We start from the raw sequence: 19403 nt of genomic DNA on the forward strand, positions 1-19403 counted from the left end.
AAAAGAAGATAACATTAGTTAGACATCTCTCTCTCAAAATAATCAGGCTTACTGTCAAAAAAAGAAAATGGAGAGAGAGTAACTAAATTCTTCTATTAACAATTTTTTTCATGGTATAATTGAGTTAAGTTAAACATGATAAGTAAATAGTTCTCTCTTTTTATAGAGCATTCACTTGGTAAGCAAAGAAATGAAAATTTGCCTCATAAAATATGCATCAACTTCCAGTTATTAACATTTCATATAGCACATTTTCATTAATTATGTACATTAATAGTCTTCTATTTTATTGTGCCAGAGATCACTAGTTATTAATTGAATATTTCTTCTTCTTCCTGAAATCAGGGCACTTCTCATTTTTTAAAACATGTCTACATTTAAAACCTACATTTCTCAACTTCCTTTAAAACAGAGATAGCCACAGAACAGACATTGATTTATAAACAGGTCTTTAGAAAGCTCATTAAGCTTGGAAGAGGTACCTTTGCCTTCTCTCCTTCTTCAAAGAAGAAACCATTTACCTCATGGTTTCTTGAGGTCATTTTGGGAAATGTAAAAGGTCCTATGAAAGAAAGGTGTGTGCCATACTGTAATAGTATATTCTGAAGCTGGTAACAGCAATAACATGCAATGTGATTCTCATAATTTGGTTTCACAGTGTTCTACATTAATTATAAGCTACTATCTGTGAATATTTGTATAAGTAACTCACGAGGTAAAATTTAGATTTTGAAATAAGCTAACAAAAAAGTATGTATTATTTCAAACAAAACTATAATTTTCTGACTTGATACAAAGTACTAAAGTAGAATGGAAAATTTAAAAAAAGAGGTAAGACATTTGTGAGACACAAACATGGTTTATTATCCGTTGATGAGGATGTGTATGTATAGTATTCTCAACAGGACTGAATTGAGGTTTATATCATGCTGAGTAAAGTCTCCCAAAATCTAAATGATGTACAGCAATTGAATGTATAAAGAATAATAATAATAAAGAAAAAAATTTTTAAAAGCACAATAAGATTCATATTCTTGTGGAGTGTGTGTGAGTATGTGTATATTTGGGCTTTTAAAACTATTTTGACTTCTTTCTAATATATGATCTACTTGTAGACAAAAGCACAGGAAGCACTTTCACTCTAGTTTTTAATCTTTCAGCTCCTGCTTAGTTTTAGCTACTAATATTTCCCAAGGTCGTATCTCATAATACTTTATAGTTTGTGTAATGTGAAGAAAATGGAACCATTAATATTTAAGTTTGTGTAGCAATCAATATTAATGGGAATATTTTCCATTTGTCTTTAAATAATATGCACTATTGTTTTCAAAAGAATTAGAATATATTTATAATCCTTCACAGTAGAATTGTGAACTATATAAATATCTTATAATTGTTAATTATTGGAACAGTGAAGCCTTATTCATTTATTTTCCTTAATTGATAATTAATGCCAATTTGGATAAGATGGATATTGTAGTTTATATTTACAAAACTTGTGTAATAAGAACTTCTTTTAAAAAAAGAAAATTGATTTCAGGGAGTATGTAAAGGTATAAAGAAAACATATTATATGCTTAATTTTGAGATAAGACCCACAGAGGCCAGAAAACTCTCTAATGTCATGGATAAATAGAAAACTTAGACATACAATTTATATTTCCTAACAGGAATATAATGCTTTTTCCCAAAGTTTCTCTAAGTTTTAATGCCTTTGACTAATTCTATCAGTGAGAGCATCTTTTTACTTGATTCTCTTCAAATGTTAAATATATTTCTTGAATATTTTCATCTCAGCTTAGTATGAAATTGGAAAAACTCAAAGGATTGTAAGATAGATACATATTAACATAGCATGTGGATATATATTTTAATCATGTATGTATGCTCAAATATAAAACACATTTTTATATTCAGCATTTATGCCCAAATATACATATGAATTTTTATCATGTATGTAAGAAACTTTTTAAAAATGAAAACAATTAAATATTTGCCCCCTTAAAAGATAATTTTATTGGGGCCAACAGATGGTGTAGAGTTGAGTCACTGGACACCCACATGGCTGACCATGGTTCAAGTCCCAGACCTGGTAGCTTGAAACTCATGCCAGCCATGTGTGCATGTATGCCCAAGATCCCAAGAAGAGAATGGACAAAAAGAGATTGCAGCGTGGCCATTCCTCATGGGGAATGATTTTTCACTTTCCCTCTCATTGTCTCTGTCTCTCTCTCTGGCAAGCATATGAATCCTAAGGCAAAAACCTCTTAAAGAAATAAACTTTATAAAAATAGCTTAAATTTAAAACACCAATCAAGCCAAGGACCAAGGATTAGCAAAAATGTAAAGCAAGGGCCAGCTCATGGCATGGTGGTTAAGGAGGCTGTGTTCCACATGACCAACCACACTGTTTGAGTCCCAGAACCCACAGACCTATATGATGTGTGTATATGTCCAAGATCCTAAAAGGAGGGAAAAATGGAAGAGAAAGGATTTGGGCATGACCATTCCCCAAGCAGAGGTGCTTTCTCACTTACTTTTTCTCTCTCTTTCTTTCTGTCTCCCTCTAGCACATGCAACTCTGGCAAAAATTTAAAAAACATATGTAGAGCGGGAACCAGCAGTTAGCGTAATGGCTATGTCGCTGGACTCCCACGTAGTCGACCGTGGTTCGTGTCCCGGACCCGGTGGCTTAAAACTCACGCCGGGCGCGTGTGCATGCGTGCCCAAGATCCCGAGAGGAGAATGAAGGAGAAGGGATTGCGGCGTGACCATCCCCCCGGGGGGCGATTTCTCGCTTTCTGTCTCTATGTCTCTCTCTGTCTGTCTGGCGAGCGCACGCGCCCTACAGTGAAAATCTCTCCAAAAAAAAAAAAAAAACATATGTAAAGCTATGGGAACCCTTATATACTTGGGCTTGTATAATGGTTTAAAAAATAACAAAAATAAATAAAAATAAAGCACTTGTAAATGACTTGGTAGATTTATACAAAGTTGTATGTACACCTAGCAGATAACTATTGCACTCCTAGAAAAATGGAAAAAAAATAGTAAAGACTTGTACATGAGTGTTTCTAGAAACTCTATTTTTAAATACCTAAGATCTGAAAACAACCCAAATATCCAATAGCAAACAAATGGATAAACTAATTGTGATCCATTCAGACAACAGAAGTATACTTAAAAATAAAGAATGAACTGTTATGAAACTCAAAATAACTATGCTTCATGAAAGAAGCCAGATAAAGAACAATGCATATCATATGATTCCATTTTATATAAAATTCCAGAAGATGCAGATTAATCTTTAGTGACAGAAAGAAGATTAGCGGTTGGTGGAGATGGAAGGGCATTGTTATTGGGAAGAGAGAAAAGGAGAAATTTAATACAAAACATGAAGAAACATTTGGGAGTGAAAATAAGTTCATTATATTAAATGCAGTGACAGTTTCACAACTTTATACATACTCAAAATGATAAATTATATACCTTAAATATGAGCAGTCTATTATACACTGTCATTACCTCAACCTGTTCAAATAAATTCCATTGAATTAGAAGCTAAAAGACATATATAAAAATAGTTTATATTTTACAAATATAAAAGTTCTAACATTTAAAGAAAAATATTTGCACAGCTTGGGGTTTATTTAAAAAAAATAATAAATATACAAAGTACAATCATAAAAGTGAAAGCTGGAAATTTTGACTGTATTATTTTTTGAACTGTAAAAGAGAAGTCACAATAAACTAAAGCATGGCCAGAAAACAGGAAGCTTGTTTCTAGAATGAAGAATTTTTTTTATTTAAATTTACTTATTTTACATTTATTCACTGTACACCGTTACAGCATACAAAATGAGTTTTCCCATCCAGAATACACAGTAGACTGGCTCAATCAAAGAACAAGCCACAGTGGCAATGCAACGCTGAGGCTACATCGCGAGGTCCCGAATCTGTGAACCAAGATCTTCCTGCACACACCACGCATGCACACGTGTGTGCCTGTGATCCGGGCTGGCTGAAGTTGGGGGAGGAATTATAGAGTGAGAACTATATTGCAGCCTCCTGTCCTTGTTTCTCTAGAAATAAATAAACTTTTAAGAAAAAGAACTTTTAAAACAAATGAAACCTAATTTGAAAATAGGAACAGGATATGAGTAGGCAATTCACAAAACAGGAATCAAAAGTGGTTAATTAAATGTTGAAAAGATGCTCACCCTCACTGGTAACCATGGTGATAGAAATTAAAATTATCTTAAGTTACTGTTTGTACATGAGAGACTGATAAGAATTTTTAAAGTCTGATAAAATAAAATATTGGCAAAGACATGAAACAACATAAAGTCTATACATTGCCATTGATTGTTTAGATTTGTTTAATTATTTTCAAGTTATTGATGTTCCTTTTGAATTTGAAGATGCACATTCTTAGCAAATATACTAGTAGGTATGTACTTTAGGAACATTCTTATGTAAGTACACAGGAGATATGTACTATATCTTTGCAGCATTTTTGAGATACTGAAAACTATAAACAGGCTAATTATCCATCAAATGAGAATTAATAAACTTTTCTTAGAGTGTTTTACTACACATTAATTTAAAACAGCAATTCTAAACTAGGTCATTTTTGCCTATTAGGGATCATTTGGCAATGTCTGGAGACATTTTTGGTTGTTATAACTGGGAGTGGAGGATGCTCTGTTGCTATGGTTACCAGTAAGATAATGGCAAACACCTTTTCAAACATCTTTTTAATAGGCAGAGACTAGAAATACTGCTAAACACTCTGCAATGCAAGGACAGTTGCCTCCCAACCATTATCTGGCCCAAGATGTCAGAAATGACAAGGTTTAAATTGATTTAAATTAGTTAGCAAAATTTATACAAAAGGGATTTCAAAAATTTTCTTATGGAAATAGACCATAAAAATTAAACACACACACTTTAGTTCTCAGCATAAATTCCATCAAGTTCAAGACACTTTTAAAATGATACCAGTCATTTAGTCCATCACAGAACTGAGGGCCCTAGGGATTTTTTTTTTTCAATTCACCCATTGTATGTCCACATTTAATATATACTAAATGTCTGAACTCTACGGCAGAAACTGGAAGATATAAAAGCATGAGAACAACTATGGATACTAGAGACAGGAGGAAGGTGTGAATTGGGGCAGGTGAGTGGAAGGGAATGAAAGGTAAGAAGAAAAAAAGCAAAACATTTAAAGGCCACAAAAATGGAAAATTATCTCTTGATGATAATGTGTATGATAACATCTTTAATATGTAGTGTTTTCATGCTGAGAAAATTCATTTTGTATGGTGTAATGATATATGGTAATTAAGTGTATAAAAATACAAAATATGTTAAAAAAGAAATTAGTAATTTCATGATAAAAATATTTATTTTTACATTGTTTTTAAAAGCGAGTACTGGAAATGTGATTCTTTGTTGCTTTTTTCTATGACTTACCCTGCCAAGCCTCTAGAGCTTAGCTGAATTACAATGATGAATATTTACAACTAAACAATAAAAATTTAAAATTTAGTTAGTGTTTAAACATTTAGATGGTTATGGAAATAAAATAAAGTCTGAAATGATATTTTCTGTAGTACTCAGTGGTCACTGTGGATCTTAGTTGGCAGATATTCCTAGAAGCCAGTCATGGGCTGGGAACATTTGCAAGACTCACAGTCATTAAATGTTGATTTTTTCATAAAAAATTTTTAGTGGACCATTATAAAGTTCAATAAAGCTCTGGTCAAACATTTACATCAATAACTAATGCTGCTTCTGAGCCTAAATTTTTTATGTATAATTTTGGTAAGAATTATCAAAGCACATTGTGACAGAATACTGATCTTTTCTAAATATATTATTCTGAGTTCCATCTACAATGTGTGTGTATGTTGAGATGTAAGATTAATCTAATTACTATTTCTTTAAAGAATTATTTTATTTAACTTATTATTTATTTTAATTTGACCAGAGAGTGAGAGAGAGACAGAGAAAGTGAGAAAGCAAGCTGCCAGGTCCAGAACTTGAACCACAGCCTACCATGTGGGAATCTAGTGCCTTTAACCACCATGCCACCTGCTGGCCCCATCCATTACTATTTATCACCTATGTGTGCTTAGATCTGATATGCACTCCTAGATGAAATTTTGGGAACTTCATATACTATCTCATTCAATTATCTTTAAATAAAGAACTTCTGCCACCTGAATTGCCTAATAATTAAGTGGCAGATCCTCAGAATTCTAAACGTATTTCATATACTAATGTATAGGTTTGTATCACTATAGATAACAGTATCTCAAGGTTCTCACAAAGTCCTGGGTTTGGGATATTGATGGCACCGAGATAAATGGTACACAAATATCTCCTAGCTGACACAACTTTCACTCATTTATCCCTTTCAACAATTAAGTGATAAACAAGGACAAGAATGGAAAAGGGAGAGAAGGTATTAACTTCCTGGTCCAAGGATTCAGTTTCTGCTCACCTTTGACCCACATATCTTGAATCAATGAACTTTTTCCTAACAAGTGATCACTGATTGTGATAGACCCGATTCATTGGGGAAATGATCTTTTAATAACATTCAGTATTTGGTGATGGATTTTTTTTACAATAAAAAATAATAAGTATATGGTATATTTCCTAGTGAGCCACATTGGATTTTTCCTAAAGTAGCATTGTTTTTGTCTATTGCCGCACTATTTCTCAAGATTTTAGAATTTCGGTATGAATAGGTAGAGCATTAATGCTCAAAGAACAGCACTTTGCTATTGTCTCAAAATAGCTTCTGTAGGATCAGTGGTCATTACAGCAGAGAAATCCAGCTGTGGTTACACAGTTCATCACAGCTGCTTGAGTCTAGAGTAGGAGTTTTGGTTTCAATGACAGGGTTTTAAAGTCAGTTCCATAGAGCACCAGAGCCCGTTTCCTGCTGCTCAACACAAGTGATTCTATGTCTTGAATGATGAAATTTCCATTACTTGCACTTATTATGTTTTGTAGTGAACATGTCATATATTTTGTTGCTAATTTGGGGACCCAAGGGTACCCATCATTTCACAGATGAACATCTGAATCACACTTGGTGAGTTTAAATCACACAAGTCCTGCCTCCAAATGATATGCTATGTTAGTTTAATGATTTTATACAATTCAGGATAAAGATAATGTTTAAAAATTAACAATTGTTAAAAGACTTTATGTTGCATAGTCAGGCTCATAACATAGCCTAAAATTTTTTTCGAATATAGTACAAAAAATTAAAAAGTAACAGGGGGGAAAAGCTCTTATGGTCCTATCACCTGCAGGTAAATATAGTTAGCACTTAGGCATACTTGCTTTTAACTTTTATTTACACTTATTTATATATTTAATATCATGATATATTTACTATTTTCATTTTTAATATTATAAGTATTTTATTTGTACTTTAAAACATCCTGTCCTTCTTTAAAATATATGTTTTATGTTTATTATTAGTTTTTGCATTCAAAATTGCATGTCTTTAGTGGACATACGGGTTGGTTCCATATCTTAGCAATTGTGAATAATGCCACAATAAACATCAATATGCAAGTAGTTTTCTGAGTGTGCTCCTATCTTTTGGGTTGCTAGATCAAATGGTTGTTCTAGTCGCAGGTCTTGAAAGAACCCCCATATAGTCCTCTACCATGGCTCTACTAATTTGCATACCCACCAACAGTGTAAAATAGTTAGTTCCCTTTCACCACAGACTCACCAACACTTACCATTTTGTTTTCATCTTATCCATTCATACTGGAGTTATGTGATATCTCACTGAGATTTTGATTTGCATTTCCCTTATGATGAGATATGTTGAGCATTTTTACATATGCTTTTAGGCTGATCATATGTCTTCCTTATAAAGTTGTTTGTTTAGCTCATTTTCCCACCTTTTAATTGGATTGATCACATTTTTATTTTCAGATGAGGAACTGCTTGATTTCCCTGTGTATTCTGCTTATCAGTCCCTATCTGAAGCACAGTTTGCAAATACATTCTCCCATTCTGAGGGCTGCTGATTTACTCTAATTATTGTTTCTTTCACCATGCAGAAGCGTTTAAACCTGATGCAGTTCCACTTGTCTATTTTGGGGATTATATCCTGTGCTTTGGGGATCTTATTCTATTATTGGGGATCTTATTCTATTTGGGGGGTCTACTCTATTATCTCCAAGCTTTTCCACCATGTTATTCAACAGTAGATTTAAATATTGAGGTCTTAGATTTAGATCTTGGATCCATTTTGAGCTATTTTAGTTAATGGTGAGATATAGAAGTTCAGTTTCATCTTTCTGCAGGTGAATGAATACCCAGCTTTTCTAGCACCATTTCCTAAAGAGATTTTTTTTTCCCCACACTGGATTGATTAGTGCCTTTTGTATAAATCAGTTGGAATCAGGGAGTTAGATGCCTCCTATTCCACTCTTCTTGTGCAGAATTGTTGTGGCTATACATGATCTTTTATGATTCCAGACGAATTCTCTGATTGTTTTTTTAAATCTGTGAAGAATATCTCTGGCATTTTGATTGGGATTGCATTCAATTTGCAGATTAACTTGGGTAGAATTGATGTTTTGATATATTAATACTTCCAATCCAGAAATATGGGATGTCTTTCCACTTTTCTGTCTTTCCAGATTTTTATTTCTTTTTTTATTTTTTTATAGCTTTTCTTGAAAGGTCTTTGACTTTTTCGGGTTAGCTTTATTCTGAGGTAGCTTATACTTCTTATGGCTACTGTAAATGAGACTGGTTTCTTCATTTTGCCTCAGTCTGTTCTTCGTTCATGTAGAAATGCCATAGATTTTTGAATGTTGATTTTGTGTTCTGTCACTTCACTGTATTCATTTAACACTTCCAGGGTGTGTGTGTTTGTGTGCGTGTATTCTTTTGGGTTTTCTATGTATATAATCATGTCATCTGCAAACATTGATAATTCACTTCTTCCCCTATTTGAATGCTTTTTATTTTATTCTCTTTTCTGATTGCATTGGCTAGGACTTCCAGTACTATATTGAAAAGAAGAGGCGAAATGGGCAGCTTTGTCTTGTTCCAGTTTTTTTCAGTTTTTACCCATTCATTCAGATATTAGCTATGAGTTTCTGATATATGGCTTTTATTGTGTGGAGAATTGTGCCCCTTATACACCAATTTTGATGAGAGTATTAATTATGAAGGGATGTTGTACTTTATCAAACACATTTTTGGAATCATTTGATATGATCATATGGTTTTTATCTTTCTTTCTGTTAATATGATGTATTACATTTATGGTTGAAGCACCCTTGCATTTCTGGAAAAAAACCTACCAGGTTATCATGTATAATCTGTTAATGTGTCATTGGATACAACTTGCTAAAATATTGTTGAGAAATTTTGCATCTTTATTCACCAGAGACATTGGTCTGTAGTTTTCTTTGTTAAGTCCTTTTTTTTGTTTGGGGGATGAGAGTAATGGAGACTTCATAAAATGAATTTGGGAGAGTTCCTCCCTTTTCGACCTTTAGAAGTACTTTGAGTAGAATGGGGGTTAGCTCTTCTTTAACAGTTTTGTAGAATTCAGAAATTAAACCATTAGGGGAACCAGCAGTTAGCGTAATGGCTATGTCGCTGGACTCCCACGTAGTCGACCGTGGTTCGTGTCCCGGACCCAGTGGCTTAAAACTCACGCTGGGCGCGTGTGCGTGCGTGCCCAAGATCCCAAGAGGAGAATGGAGGAGAAGGGATTGCGGCGTGACCATCCCCCCTTGGGGATGATTTCTCGCTTTCTGTCTCTATGTCTCTCTCTGTCTGTCTGGCGAGCGCACGCGCCCTACAGTGAAAATCTCTCTCAAAAAAAAAAAAAGAAAGAAAAAAAGAAAGAAAGAAATTAAACCATTAGGACCTGGGCTTTTCTTTTTTAGAAGATTATTTGTTACCAATTCACTCTTATTGCTTGTTATTGGTTTATTCAGGCTTTCGATGTCTTCTTGATTCAGTCATAGTAGCTTATATGTCCAGAAATTCATCCATCTCATCCAGATTTTCTTGTTGGCAGGCGTATAGTCACTCATAATGTTCTCTAATGATCTTTTGTAATTCTGTTATATCTATTGTAGTATTTCCTATTTCATTGTGAATTTGATTTATCTGGTTCATTTCTCTTTCTTTTTAATTTGTCTAGTTAACAGTGTATCAGTTTTATTTATCTCCTCAAAGAACCAGCTTTGGGTTTCATTTATTTTCTGTATGGTTTGTTAATTCTCTATTTCATTTATTTCTTTTCTCCTGGAATTTTTTATTGTTTTGTTATTTTTGAAGTTCCTAGAAGTGTGTTTTCAGGTTGTCTATTTGCCACCTTTCCAGCTTTTTCTCATGTGCACTAATTATGACTACTTTCACTATGTTCCATAGGTTATGGAAACTTGTGCACTTGTTATCAATGGTTTCAATGAATCTTTTTATTTCATTCTTAATTTGTTCAATGGTTGTGAAGTCATTGAGGAGTAAGTTGTTTAGTTTCATATGTTTGTGTATTTTTGAGGGATTTTTCTGACATTAATTTCCAGCATAATTATTTCATGTCAGAGAAGATGCTGGATATAGTTTCCATGGCTTTGAATTCGTAAATGCTTGTTTTGTGCCATATCATATAGTCTATCTTCAAAACGGTTCCATGCAGGGGTGAGAAAAATGGATATTTTGGATTGTATAGATGTCTATCAATCATTTGATGTATAGAGTTGTTTAAATTCTGTATATCTTTTTTTTTTGTATAGATAATCTGTTCAAAGGAGATAGTAGGGTGTTGAGATCCCCAACTATTAGTGTGTTACAGTCTGTCTCTCACTTTAGATCTAGCAGTCTTTTTTTATGTATTCAGATGCTTCCAAGTTAGGTGCATAGACATTTATAAATGTTATACCTTCTTGGTGAATTAGGCCTTTAATATTTCCATTCTTCTTTGTCTCTTCTTAAAATTTTTCTTTTAAAGTCTATTTTTCTGATTTCAGTATCGTGACTCCAGCCTTTTTGATTTTCATTTGAGTAGAATGTCTTTTTAGCCCTTCTTTTTCTGTCTATATATGTCTTTATCCATGAAGTATGTTTCTTATAGGAGCAAATAGAGGGTTTCTGTTTCAAAAATCCATTCAGCTGGTCTGTGTGTTTTGGTTGAAGAATTTAATCCATTAATATTCAACATTATTATCAATATTAGTAGGTTTGTCCTTAACATTTTGTTAGCCATTTTCTTGGTTGGTTTTTATTCTTTTATTTCTGTCTGTCCCTCTTTAGTTTTCCTGGTATGATATTCCCTTGAGTACTTCTTGAAAAGTTGGTATAATACTGATTAACTCTTTTAGTTTTTGCTTGTCTGAGAATGATTTTATTTGTTTTTCCTATTTGAGGTATCATCTTGCCAGGTATAGTATTTTTGGTTGAAATTGTTTTTCTGTTGGTATTTTGAATGCCTTCCCATTCTTTTCTTACCTGCATTGTTTTGTTTGAGAGGTCTGATATTAACCTAATATGATAACCATTGTAAGCGATTTGATGCTTTTCTCTTGCCATTTTTAGAATCCTGTTTTTGTCTGTGATTTTGACCAATCTGGCTATGATGTTCGTTGGAGAGGATCTTCTTATATTGATTCTATTTGTGGTCTTTGTATATAGTGAGTTTATATAACTGAATACTTTTCTAGATTTGGGAAGTTTTCTGCAAGCATTTCATGAAATAGAACTTCTATGTCCTTATCTGATTCTTTACCATATGGAATACCTATTATGCAGATATTTGGGTGTTTAATAGTGCCTCGTATATCCTGTATGTTGTGCTCAATTTTTAAATTATTTTTTTATTATTTTTGGTGGTTTTTATCTAAGTCAAAGGTTTTGTCTTCCAGATCAGAGAGTCTGTCTTGTCTTTGGTCAAATCAGCTATTCATATTTTCAAGGGAGGTCTTGATTTCCTGTATTACTGTCTTCATCTCTAGATATTCTTATTGGCTCTTTTTCATCGTGTTTATTTCCTCCTTCAAATCCTGAAAGATTTCCTCACCCCTGTCACCATGAATATTCTGAATTCTTTTTCTGACATTCCTATGAATTCTTTTGTGCTATTGTCTATTGTTGAAGAAGAGTTGCTCTGTACACTTGAGGAAGAAATGTTTTCTTATTTCCCATATTTATTGTGCCTCTGTGCTGGTTTTTATTCACCTGATGAATTATTCACTTCTTCCTACTTTTCTGGTGTTGATTCTGGGGCATTTGGAACACAGTGGGAGGTCTGAGGCAGTCTTGCTGTTCTCAATTTGCCTCATGGATTGATGCTGCTCCCTGCTCTATGATGCAGGTTTGGGAGATTGAAACTTTTAATTTCAAATTTTAAGGGAAGCCACTGATTTTTATCTGGCATTGTCAATCTCTAGTAAAAATATGGAATTGTATAGTAAGACTGAACAAAAATATTAATACTTTATAGAAACTTCTCATTTATAACAGGATTTAATAGTATCCCTTTTTTAATTTCAGAATAACCTATGATTAGGTTTAAATATATACATTTTAAACATGAGGAAAGAGTTTAAATAACTGTAAAAGTCATATCTGGGTTTTAACATCAGGGAATTTTTTTTTTAGCAATTAACAGCCAGATATATTCTCCATTATATTAAAGTTACCTTTATATTGCATATAACAACTTGACATAAATACATCTCAAATAGATTTATTTTTAGTTTTCATTTACATATTTGATGTAATACTAAACGATTTATTTTTAGTTTTCATTTACATATTTGAAGCAATAATAAAAGTCCTACATGCTGTCCTGATGCAATGAACAGAGCATAAGATGTGTATCATATGTGAATGTGCCTCCTGTGAACTTAACCAGTTATCATCAAGAACACTCCTATAGCAAATCCAGACATGGTGGCACCTGCTGCCAGGATGCTGTGCTCTGCATGCTGGGATCACATGAGATATTCAGGTTCAATTTCCAGCCTAAACTATATAGACTGGGCACAGTTATGTGTGCCCTTCATCCCAGCTGACTAAAGCAGGAAAATGGTGAGTCGGGGCAACATGGCAAAGACCCTGTCTTAAAAAGGATAGTTGTAATTACAGCTGGAGACTGAGACAAGAAGTTTTCTACATGATGAGACTCTGTCAGAAAAAAAATTAAAGAAATACCCCTATATCAATTATATAATGCTCAACACATTACTGTGACTTTTATCCTTTGACTTCTACATGGGTGATATTTCCATAACTTTTATGAGTTATCTGTGAATGCCTTTTCTGGCATTATCAGTTTGCTGTCCTATCAAGATATAGTCATCAAACACTAAAAAAATTCTCAAAGCCAGAGAAATCTTTTGTGTTGGACATTGCAACATGTGTTCTTGAATTGTGGGGTACATGGAGTTTTTGTTATAATCCGTATTATGGGATTCTGGGCCTTCAATGAAACCCATGTTGTATTTAAGTCTTTGAGTCTTACAGTTGTCTATAAATACTTTAGAAAGTCTCCATCACCCTCATTCTCAAAAAAGACAAGGACACAGAAATTTTAAATCTTGCATTTGTCTGTAGGCACACCTGCAGACTATCCAAATCAGGAACTTCTACCTCAATTAGAAAAAATCATCTTTTACATTTAATTTTTAGGAAATGTGTATTTGCCCTCTAGATCCCTTCTACTTAAAGTATACAAAACAATAAACAATGTAAGATGTCTGTACTTCACTTTACTACCTGTCAAAAAACTCAACATTAAATTGTCCTCATATAGTTACTATAAAAATCCACTTGAGACAATTGGTCTTCAGAAGAAATAATCTGGAAAATACAGTCAGTGGTTTCTTTTTCTTAGTTTTCCAATTTCATCTCTGAAAACTATTCTCAGCTGAAACAAAATTCTCAAGTTCTTTTGGCACATCATTGTGTTCAGAATGTTATCTCCTTCTAGCATGGTTCTTCACCTTCTCTTTGAGATACTCAAACAGAAATCTGTGTCCAGATGATCTGTTCTAATCTACTCAAGCAAGCTCTATCTTATTAGTAACAGAGATATCACTGGATGTTTCCAGAAAAAAATAATGATTTTTAATACTCTTGAACTCTCAGAAAGAGAGCTACCATTGCTTTCACATATCTGAAATAATTCTTACACAGAAATACTCTGATTGGCCTTACCTGGATCATGTCCATTTCTGTACTGAACATGTAGAGATAGGATACTGTCATTGAAGCCCTGGTCTCATGATGTCTAGACAGTGATTATCTAGCCAGACAGAGAGAAGTGGTTCACAGGAAAAGACTTCTTAAGCAAGACCCCAGAAGCACAGGCAATAATCCCCCAAATAGACAAGTGGGATTACATCAGACTAAAGAGCTTCTGCACAGCAAGGATACTGTAATTAATGTAAATCAACAACTCTGGGAATGCGAGAGAATTTTTGCGAACTGTGCCTCAGATAAGAGACTGATAACCAAAATACACAGGGAACTCAAGCAGCTTACTCAGAAGAAAATGATTAATCCAATTAAAACATGGGAAAAGGAGCTGAATAAACAACTCTCTAAGGAAGACATACAAACAGCCAAAAAGCATATGAAAAAAAAAAAAAAACCCTCAACATCCCTCATTGTAAGGGAGATGCAGATCAAAACCACAATGAGATACCACCTAACCCCAGTCAGAATGTCGAAGATTAAAAAAACAAATGATAAGGGCTGGAGGGAATGTGGTGAAAGGGGAACACTCCTACACTGTTGGTGGGAATGTAAATTGGTCCAGCCACTGTGGAAAATGATATGGAGGTTCCTCAAAGACCTTCACATAGAACTACCATATGATCCAGCAATTCCACTCCTAGGTATCTACCCAAAGGACAGGAGAGTTGTCAGTTGGAAAAGCGCTTGCACATCTATATTCATTGCAGCCTTATTCACAATTACTAAGACATGGAACCACCCCAAATGTCCACAAAGAGATGAATGTGTGAGAGGGGAAGAGGGTAGGAAATTTGGGAGGGAAAAGGAGAGGTAAGACACTTGTGGGACACAGATATGGTTTATTATCTGTTGACGAGGTTGTATGTGGTGGTCTCAACTGGGCTGGACTGAGGTGTATAACATGCTGGGTGAAGTCTCTCCACAATCTAAATGATGTATAGCAACTTAATGTATGAATAATAATACAAAATATATAAATAAAAAATATATAAAGAGTTACACATGATAAAAAAAAAAGAGGAATCATCTTACTGGAGGGGAGGGAAAAGGAAACTAAACAAAAACATTTATCGACAATGCAAACATCTTAAGGGCCCATGAGCATCATCCTCTATGTGAAACTTTCCCATGCTTATTCCTCTGAGATAGATATGAAATATGGCTTAGTCAACATGATCACAGCACAGTGTATTAGTCTATTCTTTCCCCCTCTAGACTTTAATTCTTTGAGGACAGAACTCATATTTTAGCTGTATGCTCAATGCATAGATAGTGTTGAGCATAGAGTAAACCCTAAAAATTGTTCTTTATACTTCATGAAAAGCATGAGTTCTTTTGTCTTCTTCAACGCTTGCACATATTCAGAAAAGCATATATGTGAACAATTACTTACCTCTGAAAAAAATCCTTTGCAGAAATATGATTTCAATATAATGGTTTTGGCTTTAATATGAAAAAAATTGTTTCTTTATCTTCTGTAAAATAGTTCCTGATTACAAAGTTCATTATTTTGATCAATGTCCTTACTTAAAAACTTATTTGAAAGCATATTTAAACGCTAAAAGTGAAAATTACTGTTCGAATTCATTGTTAATGCAAAATATGCCTCTCCTTATCACTTGATATATTTCTTTTTGCTAGATAATGAGAAGTCAGTAATGCCTGCTTCCATTTGCCTTGACTATCAAGCAAAAATGATAAAATTTAAGTTTAATTGCCTAAGCATGATTCCAGAAATTATTCTGGTGTATTTGTTTCCTAATCTAGCTCTCCATGTATAAAAGTTACTTGGGAAACTTGTTTAAAATCCACTTTTTTACACCTCACTCCCTGAGATTCTCATACTATTAATGATTATCTTTTGTATTTTGAACTTTTGATGTTTTAAAAACCAATAGGCAAATATGTATGATTTAACTTCTAGGAAGCTGAGGGGGAAAAAAATATATTTCAAACAAGCAGAGGTACAAAGAAGAAAAAATAAAGGACAGTACTTAGCCACTCTAAAAGAAGGCAAAAAAGAGCACACACACACAAAAAAATGGACCTCCTCTGTGTGAAAGGAGTTAAGAACTCAGGGCATTTGAGAAAATTTCCCCCCTCTAAGTTTTGCTTTGTTTTTGTTTTATTTTTTTCTTCATGAAGATGTAACTCAGATACAAAACTACTTCATTAAGAAGATAGATCTCTGAGGGGCCAGCAGATGGCATAATGAATACATCACTAGACTCCCACATAGATGACCACAGTTCGAGTCCCAGACCCAGCAGCTTCAAACTCACACCAGGCGCGTATGCATGCAAGCTCAAAATCCCAAGAGGAGAATGAAGGAGAAGGGATTGCAGTGTGGTCATCCCCCCCTGGGGGGTGATTTCTCATTTCTGTCTCTCTGTCTCTCTCTGTCTCTCAGGTTAGTGCATGCATCCTAGAGCAAAAATCTCACTTAAAAAAAGAAGAAAGATTTCTCTTTAGGGTTCCTTCTAGAGTATTCACTCATATTAATTGGTGTATGTTTGTAAGGAAACTACCAAAGGTTAGGAAAAAAATGACTGAAAAGAAGTGAAAAGAAGTGTCTCCATTCCAAGGTATGTGGTGAAAGCATTAACAAATTGTATTAATAAAAATGACTGTGGGACCAGCGGATAGCATAATGGTTACATCACTGGACTCCCACATAGTCAACTGTGGTTTGAGTACCAGACCAGGTAGCTTGTTTGTCTCTTGGTCTCTCTCTCTCTCTCTCTCTCTCTTCTCTCTCTCTCTCTCTCTCTCTCTCTCTCTCTCTGTGTGTGTGTGTGTGTGTGTGTCCAGCAAATACACAAGCCCTACAGCAAAATCTCTCTAAAAAATAAATAAATAAATAAATAAATTTTAAAAATAAAGAAGAAGAAGAGGGACCAGCAGTTGGCATAATGGCTATATCGCTGGACTCCCATGTAGTCGACCACAGTTCAAGTCCTGGACCAAGTGGCTTAAACTCACACTGGGCATGTGTGCGTGTGAACCTAAGATCCTGAGAGGAGAATGGAGAAGGGATTGCGGCATGGCCTGGCCATCCCCCGTGGGGGGTGATTTCTCGCTTTCTGTGTCTCTGTCTCTGTCTTTCTGGCAAGCACATGCACCCTATAGCAAAACCCTTTTCAAAAAAAAGAAGAAGAGCAAAAGCAAAATAATAGTAAACCAAATCCAACAGAATGTGAGAATAACATAGTAAAAAGTAATTGCAGCAAATAAACCTAAACAAAATCATGTTATCATGTTAGAAATATTCCTTTTAGGGTCAGCGGATTGTGTAATGGCTAAGTGGCTGGAATTGCATATAGTTGAACATGGTTCAAGTCCCAGACCCGGCAGCTTCAAACACTCTGGGTGTGTATGTGTGCATGCCAAAGATCCCAAAAGGAGAACGGAGGAGAAGGGATTGCAATGCTGCCATCCCCCATAGGGGGTGATTTTTCACTTTCTCTCTCTGTGTGCCAGGCAAGCACACATGCCCTATAGCAAAAACCTCTAAAATAAATAAGTAAATAAATAAATAAATAAATAAATAAATAAATAAAAATTCCTTTTAAGGTGAGAAATGAGTTAAACCATTTTTATATGTTCCTGGTTTACCTATTTAAAAGCACGAGTTTGTGTGTGTGTGTGTGTGTGTATGTTTTCTTCTTTTTAACCCAAAAGTTAGCATTCAATTTGCACTCTATAGATTCTGTTTTTCTGACTTCACAATATATCCCAGAAATCACTTCATATTAGTTCTTAAGGGATTCTCATTCTTTTTATAGTATCCTGTTTTGTAGACATATCATGAATCATTCCTGTTTTTGAACATATAGGTTGTTTCTGTTTAATATTTTATAATTATAAATAATCCTACACTGCATAGTCTTTACTTTTTCGTATTGTTGGAGCTATAACTTAACTATAAATACCTAAAGTAGAGCTATACCTTAACTATAAATCCCAAAAGATAACTGTGGATCCAGGTTTTTTCAGATCTTGTCAATTTCCTGTCATAGCAGTAGAAACATTTCACATTCTCAACAGCAATGTATAAGAGCATTTGTTTCCCCACAAACTTGCCATCCAAGTATGTATTCTAGTTCTTATTTTTATTGTCATTTTGATATGTGATAAATGGAATCCCAGCGATTGAGTTTTCATTTCTATTTTTAAGATCGCAAACAACCATTATGATTGCAATTGAAAATCTATTCCTGTGTTTAGGGAACATTTTAATATTTGTTGTGAATTGTCTATTTTTTCCCCATTCTACAAAATAAGACTTTCAGTCAGGAATTTGTGGAGAGGAAAAGAGCCTTTTTTCTATTGGATTTTTTGTCTTCTCCTTCCATTTTTAATAGTTCTTCATATATTAGAAATAATAGCACTATGAAAAATGGTTTCATTTTAAAATGTATTACTTGATAGTTTCTTAGTATTTCCTTGTGCAAAAGCTTTTATTTTTATGATGTCAGATTGGCTTTTGCCTGACTGACCCTGGATTTAGAATCAGTTCAAGTTCTTACATTCAAGCCATAATAGTTCTCCTATGTTTACTATTTATTCTGGTATGGTTTGGTTTTTAACTTCATAAATCTGATCTACCTGAACTTAGTTCATGTACATTATGTTGGGCAGGACTCAACCCATAAATAGCAATATAAGGGTCGGCCCATGATCTATTGGGTATGGGAGCTAGATCCCACATGGCTGACTGCTAGTCAGACCCAACAGTTTGAGAAACATGCAGGTTGCATGTGTGTGTGAGTGTGTGTGTGTGTGTTCATGCATGTGCCCAATATCCTGATGGGATGGAAGATGGAGGAGAAGGAATTGTATGTGACCTTGACCCATTTGAGAGTGTGCTCTCCCTCTTCCTCTCTCTCTGTCTTTCTCTGACAAGCATATGCACCCTCTGGCAAATAAAAAATAAGTAATGAATAAATAGCTATTGGATTGTTGGAAAAGTCATGATGCACTTCTTTGTTTTTCTACGTGAAGTGTGTCATGACTTTTCCAACAACCCAATATGTAAGAAGATAACTAGAAATTAATTACTTGATCACTGGAAGTGTGGGGAAAGGGAGTAAGAAACAGTTGAATGAGTTACACCTGAGTATGTTTTTACA

At 34.2% G+C, this 19403-nt stretch overlaps 1 pseudogene; it reads left to right on the forward strand.

Moving 5' to 3' along the window:
- LOC102499654 (putative ATP-dependent RNA helicase DDX23) overlaps window positions 1–19403 on the forward strand; it is a 37310-nt pseudogene that overhangs the window by 15880 nt on the left and 2027 nt on the right.

This window comes from Tupaia chinensis, unplaced genomic scaffold (assembly GCF_000334495.1).
Source record: "Tupaia chinensis unplaced genomic scaffold, TupChi_1.0 Scaffold000541_1, whole genome shotgun sequence".
In the NCBI taxonomy this organism is placed as follows: Eukaryota; Metazoa; Chordata; class Mammalia; order Scandentia; family Tupaiidae; genus Tupaia; species Tupaia belangeri.